Genomic DNA, 19,859 nt, shown 5'->3' with positions numbered 1-19,859 from the left:
GCATGCACCCTAGCAGTGTTTTAGAAAAGTTGCGGATCTGGAGCGTTTTCTAAAAATTGCCAATTCCCCGGTTTCCACGGCGTCAGAGTGTTTTACAGAAGTTCCACCTTGGAAGCTGTTTTAAAATCCGTTTTTGTTTTCAGTGCCTCTGGATACCATTGCCATGTAAACGGGGCCCAAAGCTCACTGGAATCTTCTGGGTAGTGGAAGTAGTGGAAGTGTCTCAGCCAGAGTAAACATGATTCTGATTTCAACAGAGAGATCTTTTCCCTTTTGCTTCCAGTTTTTCTACAGTAAAGATTTTGTATTATCAATCTACTGATTGATATCATCCGGAAAGAAGCTTTGCTAAAACACCAAGGTGGGTGTGCATGGGTTTTCAGGTAAATTACAATTAGTGAAATACAAATTTATGCACTTCATCAAACTGACAGCGCAGCTTATTGTGGCCATAAACCATTGCAGCGAGCGATTTTGTCACATTGATCGCAGTAGTAACGATTTCAAAAGTTTTGTGCAAACTAATGATGGCAAAAAATGATTTATTGCAGTGAAACATCAATGAATGACTGTGATTTATTTTAAAGCAGCGTGAAAAATTCTCAAACACAACAAGCGAAATAATGTGGCTTTGAAAAGAAACACGTTGAACGTTGCAGTCACAGTTATGGTTTCTGTGATCAGCCACAATTGAAAACAAGAAATGTTAGAGTTCCTTAAATTTCCATTTCACAAGGTTTTAGATTAAATAAATCCATTTCCTCAATGGCAGCTGAGTGAGGCAACGCTTAAAGTTGTTGCTCTTCTGTGTGAAATTTGTTTGTTCCCCTGGGGCCTTTTTCTAAAGTGTTATATTATTTGTTGTATAATTATTGTGATAATTGTGGATGTGATCTACTAAAGATTTGCTGTTGTGGTTCATGTTTAGTTTATTGTGTTATTTTGAATTTCTGTCTCTGGTATCAGGCTCATTGACTTCCCTTCCTCGTGTCTGATTGCTGCCCCCCCACCCTGATGTGTTTCACCTTTCCCTGAGTGTGTGATTGTCTTCACTTGGTGACTGTGGTATATATTGAGGATCTTCCATGTGCTCTGTGTTGTTTTGTCTCCATTTCAGTGTGGATAGAGTCTCTGGCCACGTTTACACGTATCCGGATATTTGAAAAAACTGTGATATTTCTCTGCGTTTGAACCGCGCATTTAGTAGGTAGTAGTCATACCACTACGGGTTCACCATGTTTGTTTACAAGTGGATGAGCAGGAGGAAAGGGAGAGAAGGGGAGATATGCGCATGCGCAATAACAGGCTCCGTACCTGATTATTGTTAGTTGTACAAACATTCTAAAAGGGATTGAAAGATTTGACATAATTTTACCTAACCAACCTGCCCATTCTCATCATGGGCACCACATTGTTCTATACAAGAGAAAGTGTAGCAGGTGAATTATAGAGACACACTGCCATAGTAGAGGTCTGTCTGAAGAGCATCAGTCACAGGAGATGGAGATAAAGCAGTGAGCAAAAAGCTGATTATTCAGCAACTGTTAATCTGTCATCCAGCGACAGGATCCACTGTAGCAGGCAAAGGTCGATAGCCGCTGAAATTGAAATGGGAAGTCCACTCATCTATTCATCCATCTGTCTTTGGCACAGCCTTCATTGAGCAGAGAGGCAAACAATCACACGCGCTCACATTCAGCCGTACGGGCAATTAGTCACAGACAAGACTTAAAAAAGCTGGAATGAAATGAACAAGAAACCAACAAAACAACAGACGCACCTCTTCTACACAGGAAGAGGATTTAGGTTTTAATAAGACTCAGGTGGACACAGTCAGGGAAAGAACTGAGCAGAGACGCAGAGATCGGACCATAACAACACCTGGAATCCCGAAAGTGACCGCAGCAGAAACCAAGAACATGAAAACCAGAAACTAGAGCAGACTAGAACGAGGCTTGACCAGAGATTAAAATACAACTCTGTGTTTTGAACAGGATGATCAGTGACAGGCTTGTGAAAACCTCAAACTATGACAAAAATGTTCCTTTCTCACACAAGGGCAGTATAAAAGTCTGAAATCTAACAGTTTAACAACATTGATGAATGTTAATTCCCTCCTGCAGGGATGTAGCTGCAATGGAAACAGTGATGTCATGTGTACAATAATTAGTGGAAGAAGAGCCAATAAAAGCCTCCAAAGAGAAATAAACCAAACTCTGATGTCAAAAACACATCAGGATTTTACCTGCCATCGCTTACTGAGCGACAGCGAGCTCCATGAAGAACAGCACAGGAGGAGGACTCTGCTTCTGAGGGCAAAATGAAAGAAATAAAGCTAAATTTACTTTTCATAAGAAGCCAGGCATTTTAGGAACTCACGGCAGGTAATGGATAAAAAAAAATCGAAGCTGTCAAGAAGCAATGAAACACCCCGAAAATTGAGCGGTTGTGAAGAAAACAATTTGCTCAGTGTCAAACAGCTCTGTCTCACTTACAGAACCCTAATCCTTCAGCACGAAAACACCAAAGAACGATTCTTAGCCAAAGATCATGATATAAGTTTGATAAACATTCTATCTTCTTTTATCTCAGAGTGTGCACATACCAGAAACCAAGCTGACTGGCACTTCCAGAGATACAAATCTTTAATATATTAACTTGAGATTTTGTCATAGGGTATACCTGATACTTTCTGCCCCCATAGAACCCTTGACTCTTTTATTCACGCAGTGGTGGAATACCTTGCGATTTTACGTTTCTTGAGGAAGTTGAACAACGTTCTGCTGCGAGCATTAGTATGTAAAGTGACTCCCCTCCCTCCCCCGTTGCACTTTTAAGAGGTGAAAGTAGTTTTGGTTTCCTCTACAAAAAAAAAAACAACCTCTAACCTGTTGGTTTTACTTCCTTCCAGTGTTTTCCCCGAAATCCCAAAAATCTCAGATTATGTTCACTCTCCCCAGATACTTCACCCTTAACCCCCCCCCCCCCCCCGAAACCTATATCGTCTTGCCTGAACACACACACACACACACACACACACACACACACACACACACACACACACACACACACACACACACACACACACACACACACACACACACACACGCCGTGACAAATGCAGGGGAGCCTTCTGTCTGCGTGCCGGCCCTCAACCGTATCGAAGAGGTCGCCGTCTCCAACTGAAAAAGAGAATCTCTTGAATTGGTATGAAGCAGGTCAGGTTTTGTTGGTCTGTCTGAGTGAGGAGTTTACAGCTGTTATTCTTCTAGATGTGGTGAAACTGTCCACTGGCTACGAGTGTGTGAGAACTGACTTTTACTTGCTCAGCGTAGACTTTCAGTTTAATAGCTCATGACACTTATGGCAACTGGTGACCTCCCTGGGTGCGTCTTTGTGTGCGTTTCTCAAATGTGGCTGCATGGGAGCCTGGACTCATGTACATCCAGAGAATGTCATGCCATCCAAATATAATACTATTAAAAGTCCCACCAGAAATTACATAGCAGGGTTTGTAAAAACAGAGACATCAAATAAAGGAAAAAAAAACCCTCTTTGCAAACAAAATGGAATTTAAGCTTATAGCAGCCAAAGCCCAGAGTCAAAGCTCCCTGACATCTGTGCTCGGCCAAGAAACCTCAAAAAATGTATCCTACCACTCAATTATCCTGGTGTGTTCACAGCTCAAGTCTGACTGCGATGAAATCGGATGATTTTTTTTAATCGGTTAAATGTGTCCCATCATTTCACAATTTTAGATTTTGAGCTTGCACATGCTGAAGTTAGTTTGGACGGTGAAGATGTGGATGTTAATGGTTGTCTAAACAGAAAATTAAGTAAATCTTTTGCCCAATAGTTCACCCTTAAAACTTCACACTTGAGGATTTTTATTTTTCCGAGACACAGCAAGAAGACTCCGATTTGATTCCTGGATCTGGGTGACTGTGTGGACTGTGACTGCTCTTTGTGCACGTGTGGCTTTTCTCCAGGTGATGCACCTTCCTCCTGCAATCAAAAGAAAGCCTTGTTAGGTCATCGGGTGCTTCTAAAATGTCATTTGGTGTGAATTGCCTGTCTCTCTGTTAGCCTGCTAAATGGACTGGCAACCTTTTCAGAGTGTGGAGGGTCGACTGAGATGGACTCCGTCTTCCAGCAGCCTGTGGAGGGATAAAGCAGAGGCAGGTGGTGTGCTTCTTCATGTGCCTGAGAAAAACAAGATTTTATCTTTAATTCAAGTAAATAATTACTTTGAGACACGCTGGACTTTACAAACAGATGGGTTTAATGGCTCATTAACAAATTACTGTCGTGAAAACAAGTCGAGTGGCGAAAAAGAAATGTTTTTGTCATTTATTTTTGATTATGCACATACGAAAAGTCAACACAACTCTTGACTTTAAATAGTGCTCCTAAAGCCTCGACTATAGAGGGGAATATTACGTGTAAATCAGCTGGTTGGAGAGGGAGGGAAATCATTTTGAAGGTGTATTATCTTTATTCTTGTTGGCCTTTGCTGGAGTCTGATTGAAACATGAAGAAAACTACCTGGACTGTTAACAGGTGCTACTCTTTGGATTCTATTCAAACAGAACGGAGCCGAGCCCGACGACTGTCAGAAAGTGTTCTTAGTTTTCCTAAAATCAAATTGCCTACAATTTAGAATTGTGGATTTATTGTATGGAGTTTGGAACGAAAGCCTTGAATTGAAGGGTCTATTTGCCTGGAGTCTTTTTTTCCCTCTATGACAATGCATTGTTCGGTTCAAGTGCTAATATCTGCAATCTGAAAACCACTACTGGAGCCACTGGCACCCCATGAGGGTCGTAATGGTTGAATCATGTAGACAAACCAAGAATTCATCTGTGAGTCACTGTAATCGTTTGATGAATCATTATTGATTCTTGTGCTAATTGACAATGTTGTTTCCTCCTAACCTCTGACGCTGTGTGTGTTCGAGTAGCATGAAGCCCAGAGGCATGGGAAGATCGATGCTGCAGCCTCCACAAGCACAGCAAGACAAGAGTGTTTTTTGCGTCTGGCGTGTACGAGGTGTGCGGGCGATAATAAGCCTGCAAATGTGGCGAGGCATTAATCCGTCAGGATGAAAGGAGCTGACACTGTTGAGTCTGTGTCAGTTTAATAGTGACAGACGTGGACTCTTATCTTATCGGAGAGGCACAAACAGGCCTGCTGCTAAGGTGCGTCACATCAGTCTGGCACCTACAAATCTCCACACGACCGCTGCCAATTACATCCTCAATATGGACTGATGTGTCACACACGGACAAGTGGAAAATAACTGAGGCTCTAACAGCGACGTGTGTCGAAGACGTCAGAACAGGAATAAATCCACTCCGGCACTCCATCAGTTCTTGTAAGCTGAGGACACAAAACTGTCATCAGCTGCTCTCCATGTTTCCTCTTTCTTGTCTTCGTTTCATAAAGAAGTTTTGTCTGGGGACAAGTCTGGACTGGAAATACAGTATAAGACGTACCCCTCCTTTTCAGGGCTCATAACCAGGGCTCTAACCCTAACCCCGAAGCTTGGTATTCCCCCAATATGAACACCGTTATCTGCATTTACATTTGTCTGGTTCAGTCAGGGAGATAAGTCCAACATATTCCTCTTGCTTGTGAACTGTGGGTATAAGAAAACCAGAGTTCACAAACTCACTGAGAAGGATTGATACACACGGTACAATTCCAGATTCAGAGTGAGCACACCTGCACACAGTGTGTTCTTGCCTCCTGAAGCAGCCAATAATGGAATAATGGCCAACACAATAATTGAGGCAACATAATTGTTAAATTATTTCATTAAAAAAAATCTTTTTTGAATGTAATGTGAGTGTAATAATGTTTTTGAAAATGGAGGAGAAAATGCTGAGAAACATTAATTGAACCTACAAATATGTTAAAGCCTAATTTGTTTTGCAATCCCTGCAGGCAATCATTTATAAATGCATGACCATGACTTTATTTCTTGGAAATAAATGATTTTGTAGTTTTTGTGCAGTTTGCTTAGTAAAAATAGACACAGTGGATGATGTAGTCACCGTAGTCATTCATTGAGGAAACAAACTCTAGCCATGGTTTTTCACCATCTTACTACGATATTACGTTACTACCTTTATAACATTACTGGTTGCTAGACTTCCTGACAGAGTTAAGGTGTTTCACATACTCCACAGGAACAGAGAGAGTTTTTTTTGCCTTCGCAGAACGGAGAGTTATAGCTTTGGTTTGGGTCTTAATTTTCTCTGAGCACACCATCCGGGCGGAACTTTCGAGTAATATCCAACAACTTATGTGACTGGAAGTGTGTGTTGTTATTAATTTCTGTTCAAGTATGAAATGTCCAGACAATCGTTTGCAGAAGTGTCCTTGAGGATGTGCAACATTTCTCACCACAGAACTGCATCATTTCAAAGTTGTGCTGATAGAAGATGTGATGTTCATGAACAGAGACATTTCTTTGTTTCAGCCTTGTCCTTTGTGTGCAGAGATATTTCCAGCTTCTTCAAAAGATGGAAAAATCATTTTAATTTAAAACTTTCCCTCAAATGAAACCAGGCCTTTCATGCAGAACCACCCATTTCCAACATTTGATCCCTTGTATTAGTAACGTTTAAAATAATCACTCCATCCTGTTTGTACACGTTACATGTTTGACACAGCATCCTAACTTTGCATAGAAAGTGGATTAGTCCATGATCACAGTGCACCTTAAGACGTTGGAAAAACTGCCTGAAGATGTGCATTAACCATGTTAGTATAAAAGGATTGTGGTGATGAGATTTTTTCAACTGAACTGTTGAATAACAGTGCCGTAGGAATCCATTTAAGCCCATCTTCTGCATGAGGGATCAAACTTCCAGCTTTTTGGGCAGCCTTTCAATCAGCCTCGACCGCTCTTAATGCTATAAATGTGGATTTCTCCTGGAGCATCACTCCGCTGTGTGATTTGAGTTTCTCGATGCGTTCAGTGCTGAGCAAAAACATCTGCATTTTGAATATTGAAATTTCACATTTCTGTGGTAGATTAAAGTTGCAAGACATAAAATGAGGACAAATGCTCTACATGGGGTGGCAGCAGTGAGATATTGTATTTATTATCCAGTGTATCTTCAGTTCAGCCTTTTTTTGAAGTTTGCTTCTTTTAATAAGTAAATGAGCGGTATTGTTAAACGAAGAACATTCTGAGTCACATAGTGAAATACAAGTGTGTGAAAAAGTGTGTGTACACTCCTAAAGAAACCACTCAATCAGTGGTAACCCACATCAAAATATGTTTGAGCAGCTTGAGTTGGCGCTTAAGTGAGCCAGCATAGCGTGAGAAGAGCTCTCTCTCTCTCTCTCTCTCTCTCTCTCTCTCTCTCTCTCTCTCTCTCTCTCTCTCTCTGCCCTCACAGTGCAACACTTTCCATTGACACTGATAGCAAACACTCCCAGGGACGGACAGAAGCATTCGTAACACTTCAACATTCAGAGCATATTTCATTGCCTGTCTGTAGATTTACACTGAATGTGAGTAGCCTATATACTGTATGTGTCAACACACAGCCCTGAAATCCATTTTTTGTGTGTGTGAATTCTCTTCAAAATTCCTCGGTGTGTGTAGTCAGCCATAGATTTGCAGACATTGAAGGACCTGAGTTTCCGCAGGAAGTAGAGTCGACTCATGCGGCCTCTGTGTTGGTGGACCACTCCAGTTTATTGTCCAAGTGGACGCCCAGATATTTGTATGACACAATTTCCACGTCAGCCCCACTGACGCAGACTGGGGATGGAGGAGACTTGTTCCTCCTAAACTCCACCACCATCTCACTTCGTCTTGGCCACGGGCTGCAGATGATTTTATCGCACCACTTCACAAAGTGGTCCACCAGGCCTCTGTACTTGTCCTCCTGTCCTCCATCCACACACCCCGGTCAGAGAATGTCCGAAGGTGGCAGGACTCAGTACTGTGTCTGAAGTTTGCAGTGTAGGTGGTGAAGAGGAAGGGCGATAGGTATTATTTAGCTTTGTTCTTTTGATTTTCCCTCATTACAGGTGCTCTTGTATTCTTGCACTGCTGTGAGTTAGATTGCAATTGATTGAACTCCAACCAATATAGGAAAATAATAATTGGCTCCTCTATTTCTTTTAGTTAACTGCTCATGCTAATCAAATTTAGTTTCACTGTATGCCTCAAGGTAATGATGCGATTGTTCAATTAAATGCTGAAAGTGAGAGATCCGAGTAAGGTCAGAGAAAACCTCTCATAACAAAAATCATGTCTGGCTTTTTACTTGCTGAACTTATAACACATTTCATTATTGTTCTTTCTTGTACTGGCACCCACAACATCCCAAATGTTTTGATACTGTTTGGATTGTTTGTTATGGTGCGACCAAGTGTTAATACTTTAGAACAGTTTATCCTCAATACTGGGTGTTACTGATGCCAGGAGCAGGCACATGGCCATCCACCTTCAGTTACAGATCAAGTGGAGTGGAGGTGATACCTGGAATTTCCTGTTTTTATAGAAATAAAATGTGAAAGAAATATATTGAAATGGAGCTGCATGAAACCCAACTTAGTCCATTTTAAGTGTATTGAGGCTTTGTGAGATTTATTTGAGAGGATCTATCACCAGACAGGTGAACAAACAAACAAAAGGACAGTGCACCTGCTGAAGTAAACAGTTTTAGTAGCTGCTGAGACAGATTTATGCTAAACGGAGTCAGTGTATTGGAACAGATATAGCCAGTAGTCCTGCAGAATAATCCAGTGTGTCCACAGACTCAGGTCTTCCTTTATCTGTATTCACTTTCAGACAAACTGGATTTATGTTGCTCGTGTATCTTGCACGTCCCTGGAGGCTATCCCAGCACGTCCATAAAGATACAACGGGCTCTCACACACATCTGGGTTTCTATTTCTGAGCTGTTGCTCGTGTAGGGCGGCGAGAGAGCATTTAACAACCACTAGATGTTGCTGCAGTCTCTTTCTGCAGCACATCACAGTCACGTCTACAAATCCTAAAATGGTATTGTGAGAGTTTCCTGCCCCGCAGCACAGAAACACACATTTATGTTTCCAAGACTTCAGGGGACATAAGAAGGATGTACATACATTTTCCTGCTGCGTCTATCCCGATTACAAAAATGGCTCAGTCTTGAAATTGAATGATCTACTTGACTTTTTCTTGTTCAAAGTCTGAAAACCCTTGTAGCTTCACACACAGACAACCACGCTGAAGGAGTTTGTTTGGGAGGGCATTTCGGGATCCATCATTAACACTGATGGTTTAAGACAGAAAGCAACACATACACAACCCCTCAGGCCACTGCCCCCTTTCACCTCGGGCCCAGCCTGTCTCTGTGCACTTCAGAGGTGGATGGTGCTCACAAGCAGCGAGGGGGCTGATGTGATCTATTCATCATGTAGCTTATATGTCTTCCCTGTGAAACGGACAGTGACTCATCAACGCACCGGTGTGTAGCAGAAAATCTCAAGTGAAAAATTACTCTTATGGCGTCAGGGGGAATTTTACCGGCACAGTTTGTCTGCTTTCCATACCCACTACTCGACGGACACACACCTCCACGCCAACACACACGCAGGTCACATCCACACCCTCTCCTTTCTTCATGGCCTGCCTCTCTCTCGTGATAACGCCCCCTGGATGTTTGTGTCAGTGTTCTTCTGGAAAGTGCGTGCCGAAACCATGGTGGAACAACCTATAGCCATCAGATTAAACAGGCCCGATCTCTTCCAGTCAAGCTGTTTCACATGCTGTTCTGATGTCGCAAATAAGTGAGAGAGCAGAAGGCCTGTATTTCCATATAACCCTCATTATTGCACAGCAAGAGGCTGCACATTGGGAAGGGACAGCGAGGCGTTGTCACCTGAAGTGGATTCCCACAGAATAATGTGGTCCTATGCAAAGTGCTAAATATAGTAGGTGTGTTTGAACTGCTATGTGGTATTTTTAGAATGGGTACGTTCCTATATTCATAGAGTCCCTTTGATCCTAAGTTGTAATGTATCTTTTATAGTTCTTTTATAGGCCAGTGTTGGATCATGACAGAAACATGCAACAGTACAGGGCGTAACCGTCAGGCTTTAAACCAGATTAAGCTTTTGACACAAAGCGTGACAATGAAAAACACATTATTGGATTACGATACAACAAAATAACAATCGGCGGTTTTGTTGGGTAAAATAAGTGACAAAACAAACCTCTCGAATTTCTTGCTCTTTTGGAAGCTTGAGGTAATAAAATGAAGCAGACGTATGAAGGAGAAAGATGACAAGCTGTAGAGATCTGTGGACATCACAGATCTGGAATGGGATTTGTTTTCAAACGTCATTCTGCCAAACTCTGTAAACCCACAAGACAATTCATCACCACAGCTTAGTCCGAACCACAGACTGACTGTGAGCTGCAGCAGTTTTACTTCCATCCAAATAAAAGCATCAAGCAACTTTTCCCATTTCACAATGATAAAAATCGAGATTTGTAATTCCATTTTACATGTGTTGAGAGACATTAATCTTCTCAGAGCTCTAAACCACCTTGTAAATGTAAGTTTTCTCATGTGTTATTATGCTCACATTGTGTATATGTTTTTACTTTGTTTCTTATTCCTTAGAGTCACGACACTTATTTGGTTCCTCTGGGCTTTGGGGGCTTTCTTTTATCTGGTTTCCTCCCACAGTAAAACAAACAAACAAACAAAAATAACAGCAACATGCATTTGAGGTTCAATTGCCTGTAGTCGCAAATGTTTGTTTGTCTCTGTGTTTTTCTTGAGACATTCTGAAAATGTATCCAGAGTGTTTACTGCTTTCTCCCACAGTCAGCTGAGATTGGCTCCCATCCATTGTGACCCTCGGGTGGATAAAGCAGTATAGGAGATGGCTGAATACATGCATTATTAGCTGATCTCATAGCATTAAATTTGTAATAAAAACAACAAAAAAACCTCTTCATGGTATAATGTTAGTGATCACTCAATAGCCTATCGCTCTCCAACTGTTTTCATATGTGGTAGAAATACTCAGCAACAGTCTCACCAAAACGTCACTAATTGCAAATGTGACTGATTTTTATTTATTTTTTTCAAACAGTTACTCGTGTGTTATAACGCAATATTTATAAGAATTATGTTCAGGTTGTCTGTACTTACATAACTGTATGCCACGCTATTTCTTTTTTTGCTTTGGGTTTGTTTTTAATTTATATGCTTGTCCTCAAAATACACAGTCAGCGTAGCTTCATGCAGGTCAAGGTAAAAGTCTTAAATGTAATGAAAACATATATCATGTTTTCCTGCACCATGAAATCGTTACTTTGTAAACTCACAGTTTTACATTGAACACAGCAGCATATGTTAAATCCACAGTATGTGTTAGTATGTGCAGTACATCATGTGATTGTATTCTTGTTAGTGCGGTTAATCGATAAAAAAAAAGTACTAATTAATTGCACAATTTTCTGTAATTAATTGCAATTAATCGTATTGTTTTTCTACTGAAGACTGAAGCCTGTAAAGGATATTTATTCATGGAAAACCACGGAATTAATGTGACTCAACACACAGACACTATATTTAAATCCAAATATTATTTTTATAACATCCTTTATGCTTTTGGTGAAACTGTTTCTCTCCGAGATCAACAAAATAATAAAAACATAAATCAGTTAATAAATATCTAACATAAGTCTGGGTTTTGTTAGAGTGCAGGTCCACCATTTTGAGAATTTGAATATTTCTGGAAACAAAGTTGTGAACTATGAACAAAGTGGTAATAATATACTGTAATACACACACACACACACATATTATATATATATATAATATTTTACCTGCAGTATTTCCCCCAGCTTTAGCAGTTTGGTGGCTTCTGGTCAGCCAACATGGCAACCTGCTGTTTTGCTGCAAAATTACTTCTGTGGTCGTTAAATTCAGCTTTATAAAGTAAAGCTAATGACTTTCACTTTCTCAATCAGGCGTCATGTAACTTTTTAAAGTGAAACTTTCGGCCTTAATATTATTCCACTTGATATTGTGCTGCTCTGTTGTCCCAGTGCTGCGCCCATAGCTTACAACCAAAAATGACTACAATCTCAATATAAAGACAATTTTAATGAAACTTTCTGCAAAATACAGTGAAAAGTCCCCCCAAAAAACCCCAATGTTTTCTTTAAAAGTTTTACAATATGCTTACTGATTTGGCGGGCCGGCTCGGAGCTTCTTGTGGGTCGGTTTGTAACCCATGGACCTTATGTTTGACACAGCTGGTCTACAGGAAAGAAATTAGGTGAAATAACCTCTTTTACATGTTGAGGCGATGATGTGTGTTAGGTGGCCTTGTTTTATTGGTCCCGAATAGGCTTGAAGAGGATAACATTTGCTTAATGTGTACAAAATTGCCTATTTAACAGTTTAGCGTTGAACATTAAACAGATGGACATACATAAAATAACACATCTAAAGGAATACAATGCAGATGTCTCACAGGGTGCAACTGCAGGAAATTGGATTGGCGAAGAAAAAGACATATTTCTTTATCTGTTCACGAGGCAGAAAATGAAAAAGTGAATGTGACACTACATCCACATGTGGCTGATCCACTGAAGTGGAAGCGTGGAAATACGGGGGCACTTTGTAGAATAAAATAGCTTGCGTTTATTAGGCTCATATGTCCAGATGATTTTGAGTTATTACGTTTGCCCGAGGCTCTGCATACACAATCGATAGCAGAATCTGTTTGATAGTGGGGGGGGGGGGGGGGGGGGGGGGGGGGGGTTTCCCATGGAAATAAAGTGGGATGGTAGCTATGTCTGGGGGCAGCTTGACCTCTGGGTGTGTGCTCCCCTGACTTCATGGTTTGCTGCTCTGCACAAAGATCAGTCAGTACGGTCTGTCTAATTAGTGACCCAGGACCTTCAATGTCTATCCGGCGACAGAAAAGGTTATCTCCTGCACTGATGTATCTTGAAAATAACTTGTGATGAATAATGCCTGACTGAGTGTTGTCCCAAAAGAAGAACTGCCAGTTCCTTGACAAGAATAAGGAGTGCGCTGGGGAAACATCTCTATGATAATAATAACCACAAAATGCCGCCACCCTTCAGCCTACCATCAAGCCTCCGCTTCTAAAAGAAAAAAAAAAGTATTAAATTTAATGCATCACGGAAGAAGCTTGTTTTTATCCCCTCTACCATATTAGACATATGGATTTAGAAGTGAGCTGACAATGACTTGTCTCCATCTTCACCAATCAAATCAATGGACTAAGGCAACATGATACCAAGTGTGTCGATGCAAGGACGGCTGTGATTTACAGTGTGTCTAAATCCTATTAAAACCCACTCAAACAATTGTTTTTGAGGTATTAAAAGCATCCGCCACACTGTACTAACTGTCTCCACCGCTAACGGACAGGATGAATAAATGAGTGGAATGCAGAGGCGTGATGAACAACAAAATGCTCAGTCTTTGAAAGTGAAAGAAGAGAAGGAAGCGTGTTACTATTAGACCCAGGGAGAAAAGCCATTTGAATCAGTCAAGTGAATTATGCAGCCTGCATCTGTGTCCAATGTTCATCATAGAACATGACCGTCTGGTGTGTCCTGGTTTCGCTACACATTTTTATTAATTTTTTTTATAAGAATGTAATGTAAATGTAATAAAAACATATGATCAAATAAGTTGTTGTAGAAAATTATATGTCTAAAAATGCCAATGGATTTTTGATCAAATGGAAAAATCCGTTTTTGACTATTTATACGTGTACTGCCAAAAGCATGTCTGGAGCAAAAATAAACAACAACAACAAAAAGAAGGCTTTGGTTTTGGTTGTTAACATTTACACTGGTCCTTGCACAGACTAAGTGTGTGGTGTCATTTTATGTATGACAATGTCCTGGCGACTATGCAGCCTGCATGTATGTTCCCACCTGTTTAAATTGAACCGCTTCTCTAACTTATTTGTGTAGTTGGGAGTTGAACGCTATTGGTTCGTTTGTCTCCATAAGGTCAATTTGGCTTAGCCCAAAGGTCAATTCGCCCTATCTTTTAGTATTTTCTCCGACAGTTGCAGTTGCTTACCCAGCAGGAGCTCATAGTCAATGGCAGTAAATCACATACATTTAGCTGAGGAAGAGGCTGGGGTGGGGGAGTTGGGGGTGGGGGGTGGGGGGATGGGATCGGCAATGTTCTGTAAAAAAAAACCCTTTGTGGCGTCGAAGATAATTGTAGGCTTGCATTTACTGTCGGAAGCTTGGCTCTCAGCAATGTGCGTCCCTCCTCCCTCGGGTTGCTATGAGCTTTATTTGTAGCCACCTGGTTAATCGTCCCCAACTGCTGGCAATCCACTGATATCAAGCCTTCATGAGAAGCCCCCGATCTCACCTTCACTCATCCTCAGAGTGTGTGTGGTGGAACATCTCTCAGCTCCTTTGTCTTCAACACGTTGTCGTTGGCTTGTATGCTGCTCTTGTTTCCTTGAGCCTGTGGTTGATTTAATGTTAAAACTATATTATAAGAAACCATGCTGTCAGCCTCGTCTTTAAAAACTTGAAAAGGCAGTGAAAGGTCATTATGAGGCAGGAGGGTCAAGAAAAGGAGCTTGAGGAGGAAACAGGGGTGGGAAAGGGGCGGGTGTATTTATGGTAGGGCAAGCAGTACCTGAAGAAATTGATCATCCTCACTCACACACATCTTGATGAATGACACGGTTCATTTGTCACTTTCAGAAATTCAGTTAATAGCAGGAATGAGATATTTCTATGTGTGAACGTGGAAAATGATTCATATGTGCCTTCAGCAGGGATCCCAGCGTTACCGAGCATAGAGATTTATGACAGCCACGCCGCGTCCCCAGAGAAGTATATCACAGACTGGGATGTCAAAGAGTGGAAAAGGGACGATATTATTGATAGAGACAGGAAGTATTATCCTGAGTATGAATGGCTTGAGCCATTTTCCTGGTCAGGCACAAAGTGACATGTCACAGTAGCACAGGGCAACAACACAAAGATGTTTTCATCAAACTGTCAGAGAGAAAAACTATGGCAACAAATTAAACAAACAAGGTTTTTTTGATCATCTTTATTAATTTGTTTGTGGAATGAGTCACTGCTTGCGGTAAGTAAATGGTGAAAAGGGAATATCATGCTTTGAATGTTTGATAAATCTGCTTTCAGATGAAATAAAAATGACACAACTAGCAAATGGCCTTATTTCTTTCATTAGTCCCTTTTAGAAAGTGAAAATATATTTATACAAAATACATATTTCGATGTTAGAGAATACAGTTCAGGGCCCATTGTTGGTTTGTTAATAATGTTAGTTTGCCTTGGCGTCCTCTATTAGCCAGCCACTACTGAAGTATATCTGTGAGTAATTTCAGTGGCAGGTTTTACATTAATTAATGATGCAAATGTGTCTTTTAATCGTACTGAAACAAGAATGTCTGTTTCCCCACCGCCCCAATATTTGCAATTCTTCAGAGAGACTTTTGAAAATGCTGCCAACCTTCTTTTTTGGTCTGGTGTTTAACTAAAAAGCTGAAATTATTACGATGACATGAACATTGTCATTTAGCTCCAGTCAGTCACGACACATTCTGCCCTGACTGGTCTCTAAATCCTTTTACTGGGGAAAACCAGAATTGCAAATCAACGCCCATCTTACCAGGCAATTTACCACCTTTCATGCCGGATGTGTCAAGGTCATTTTAGTTCAGGAGCCAAATCGTGTTCAAATTTATCTCAGACCCCATTTACATGACAATGTTTCAAGTGAAAATGTTTTTACGTTTTTACATTCATATGAACGTACGACAAGGTTGGATTGCTATTACGGTGGCTCAACTAACTAAAACTTGTTCTTGAATTATAAGGACAATTTCTTTCAGTGACTTATCATAGCATATTACATCTACACATATTATAGTATGTGAAGCACTTTGTGCGACAACCTTGTATGAAAAGTGCTATATAAATAAAGTTTGATTTGATAAGAAGTTGAGTTTTCTTTCTTTTCTTTTTTTTTTTTACTCGTAAGAGGCCATAATAAGAATGAAAATACATTTTCTGGGAGAAAAAACTCACACAAAGACAAAAGTAATAGACAAAAGTACCGAGCAATACAGAACAGGTCCGATAAGGAGGAGTAAAACACAACTGATTGGTCAGTGATTTACGTCACTCTCAACAAGTCCGCAAGATACAAATATCTCATCGACTGTATGAATCCTCTGTTGTTCCTCAGCTTTGCACACACTGGTTGTTTTGTTAACTCTGTTTTTTTTCGCGGCCGCAACTTCCGTGTTGTGAGACTACTGTTTGGTAATGACGTCACATGCCCGTGTTGTTCACAACCCCACCTACATTTTAACCGTGCTGTCTGTGGTGGGACTGACAGAATTGGATCTTGGTACACTTTGCTTTATCGTACCTTATCGTACCTTCCCATCCCGCTCCGTCCTGTCACATTGTGTAGTGGAAATAATGCTATACAGAGCGGGACTGTGACTGTCTGGAGATACTGTACCTTCTGCTGACATTTGGCGAATGGGGGTTTCCATGATGGACAGGATGCGAGTTCATCCCAGAGCCAACACAGAGACATTCAGGGCCATTTACAGTGTTTGAATAATGTATTAGGCCTTGTCCAATGTCCTTGGATTGCTGGAGGAAACTGTGTTAGATGAAGATGTGCTAAAATCATTTAGATTTTAAGACACTAATCTGCAGCAAAAACTTAAATGAGTATCTTAACAGCCGTTTCTTTCAGGGAATTAATGCATTCTATCAGAATAATTTTGTACACTGGGACAATGATTCTGTGTCTGACATCAGTGAGGGTAAACTATGTCACCAAAATGTAAAAACCAACAATTTGCACCCTTTTTGTTTATTGAAGTCATCACAATATGTTCACAGGGCTGGCTTTATCTCCCTGTTTCAATAAACCCACAGGCCACATGAGTAGATTTATTGCTCTCAAAAACCCATTAACCACTTTGGCTTTCCCCCAGAAACTCCTAGTGATTTTACCCCGAGGACCAGGACTTTGTAACTCTATTCCTGCTGCTTGTTTTGTATTAGCTCAGATTTGTTGTAAAGGTGAAAGTTTTTGACTAAACGATCGAGTCATCTGGCTGGCATGTAATGAGCACTGCTTCATTCTCTAATGGATGTTGCCTGCAGTTCGATGAGGAGTCCTGTGAGAAGGATTTTGACTTCCACACCGAAGAGATATTAATCCTAATTGCTGCTTTAAGAGCTCATATTTTCCTTGAATGATCCTTCTTTTAGCTGTCTTATCAGACCAATCACTAGAGAGCATCAAATGGTCGTTTGCCAGTCAATATTTGTACTTATGGATTTGTTAATGTCAGAGTGGTTCAGGTCATTTATTTACGACCACTTCCAATTGTGAGTAAGTCTCATACATTTATGCAGTTCTTAAAGTGCATCCAGAGTCATCTGTCATGGCCCTGTTGTTCCGTTTTGTATTCTGCTTAGTTTTATGTCTTCATAGTTCTGCTCCCCAGTGGGTTTCTTTAATATCTGATTCACTCATGGTTTCTTCTGTTCTAGAGTTTTCGGTCTCATTACATTATTGTTGTGAAGTCCCTCAGGACTGGATTTACAGCTTTAGCTGGTTTTGCCATTTATATTCTCGTCAGTTGTGATGGTTCATGTCAAAGCCATGTTGTGTGGGTTTTATAAGTTGTGTGTGTGCCTTGTGAATGTGTGTGTATAGTTTTCAGGTCCATCTTGTCTTGTAACAAAGTCAGGACTGTTGACCAGTCCTGGGTGCACAATGCTGTTGGCCATCGCGTGCTGGGATCGGTGAAAAAAACACAGAGGCCCCGTTTCAAATGAAAACGGAAAACTTTAGTTTACACGACAACGGTGCATGGAGCCACTGAAAATGCAACTTTTTTGAAAATGGCTCTCGGGGTGGAACTGTTTGAAAACACTCCATGTAAACAGGGAATAAGGCACCTTCGTCTCCTTGTAGAGAGAAGAAAACAAAGCTTTTCCGCATGTGCTACTGCACACGCATGCAACGGCCAGAGTGAATAGGTCTTTTGCACATGTGTGAGTAGATGGACCTGAGTGTCATGAATTCCAGTCCATATTCTCCTGGTACTTGGTAGTTTTATAGTTGAGAATCACTCTATTAACAATCCAACTTGGTCGTCTCTTCATTTGTTTGTCCCTGTACTCACCATGTTGTTGATGTGCACAGTAGCAGCATTTCAGAGAGCGAGAGCGAGAGCGAGAGCGAGAGAGAGAGAGAGAGAGAGCGAGAGTGTGCGTGTGTGTGTGTTTGTGTGTGTGTGAGTGAGTGAGTGAAATACACAATCACAGGGTTATATCTCTGTTGATAAAGTATTTTATTGTTTTTTGCTGATTGTGATTCTGCAGGAGGAAGATTTCTCAGCCACGTAGTCCAGCAGGGCGGCTTTACGTGATGCGCCTGAACGCATCACTCACTGCCTTCAGCTGCTGGAGAGTTCCGGACCACGAAAAGCAGCACAAGACGAGGTCACTAGAAGCAAAAATATCACTTTTATGGCAAGTTTTGGAGAAGCAGAGGCGCTCAAAACAGCATGTATCTATATGTGGAAGTAGAATCTGCCAGCATGAAGCCCATCAATCCATAAAAATCCATAAATTCGCCACGTCATTTTATAAACCGCAGCGCTCAAATCGTGTAGAAAAGGTAACGGCTTATAGTCCGGAAATTATGGTAGTTTTCTTGTGCACTTCACCTCTGAAAAAGATTGTTTACCTGTCTAACCCTGGTCTTTTCAACAACATTAACATTGAGAAAGTAACAATTATACTCCATAACGACAATGCTGTCAGATTTATGATGAAAGGCTCAGCTGTTGAAATGAATCCCAGCTGTGACATGTCTTGTCCTCTTTAACTCCTGCATAAAAATTCCTCATAAGTATGCATTGGAGGAGGTGGAGCGAGTTGAGCTGCGACAGCTGTTGGCCTGTGTGATCGTTGAGGTTGCAGTGCCCTGGGTGGAGCGCTCTGCAAGCAGCTGCTGCCAGTCAGGCAGTATGTGGAAAACTGCTGCTATGACTGCGATGTCAGTGCTCCATCAGGACTAATATGTGGAGGTGTATTCATCCCCGTTTGACAGCTGTTACAGGCATTTTTGTGTTATATGCCAAAATTGACAAGTGATTGGCGAGAGATGAGAAAAACTATGTAAAGAAGGTTGGTGTGCCATGTTTTTCTTCCCCTACAACCACTATACCAATAAGTGGTTCAGGTTTTTGGTGAAAGATTTTGGCCCACAGCAAATGAAGTCTCTCTTCAAGTTCCTTGCTGATAAATCCTCTCTTCCTCTGTGTAGAGTTTCCATGTTTCTCTGCTGCCTGAGTGGTTTTTATAACGCTACACTGGTTTCCTCCCACAATCCTATAATATGATTTTATGAAATAATGAATAGCATGAACAAATTGTCTGTTTGCATTGATCCGGACAATATCCATATCTCAAACTATATGGTCAGCAACAATTCTCTTGGTAAACTATGTTGGTATGAACAATTGTTTCTAAGGGGACTGTTGTCACCAATCAACCTCAAACATTTTTTGTGGGGATTGTGGGAAGAAAACTACAGTGCCCCAGAGAAAAAGCCATGCACACATGGGGAGAGCATGCAAAATCTGCAATGAAAGACCCCCAAGCCCAGAGGCTGTAAAGTGAGAGTGCTAACCACTATCACGGTGTGTCGGATCCAGATACTAGTTCACCTGAATGGCGACAAAGCTGAATGTGTGCTTTTATGTTGTTAATGTGTATTTCTGATGATACCATT

The sequence above is a fragment of the Lipophrys pholis genome (assembly GCF_963383615.2).
Source record: "Lipophrys pholis genome assembly, chromosome: 5".
NCBI lineage: Eukaryota > Metazoa > Chordata > Actinopteri > Blenniiformes > Blenniidae > Lipophrys > Lipophrys pholis.
This window is presented reverse-complemented; position numbering follows the sequence as displayed.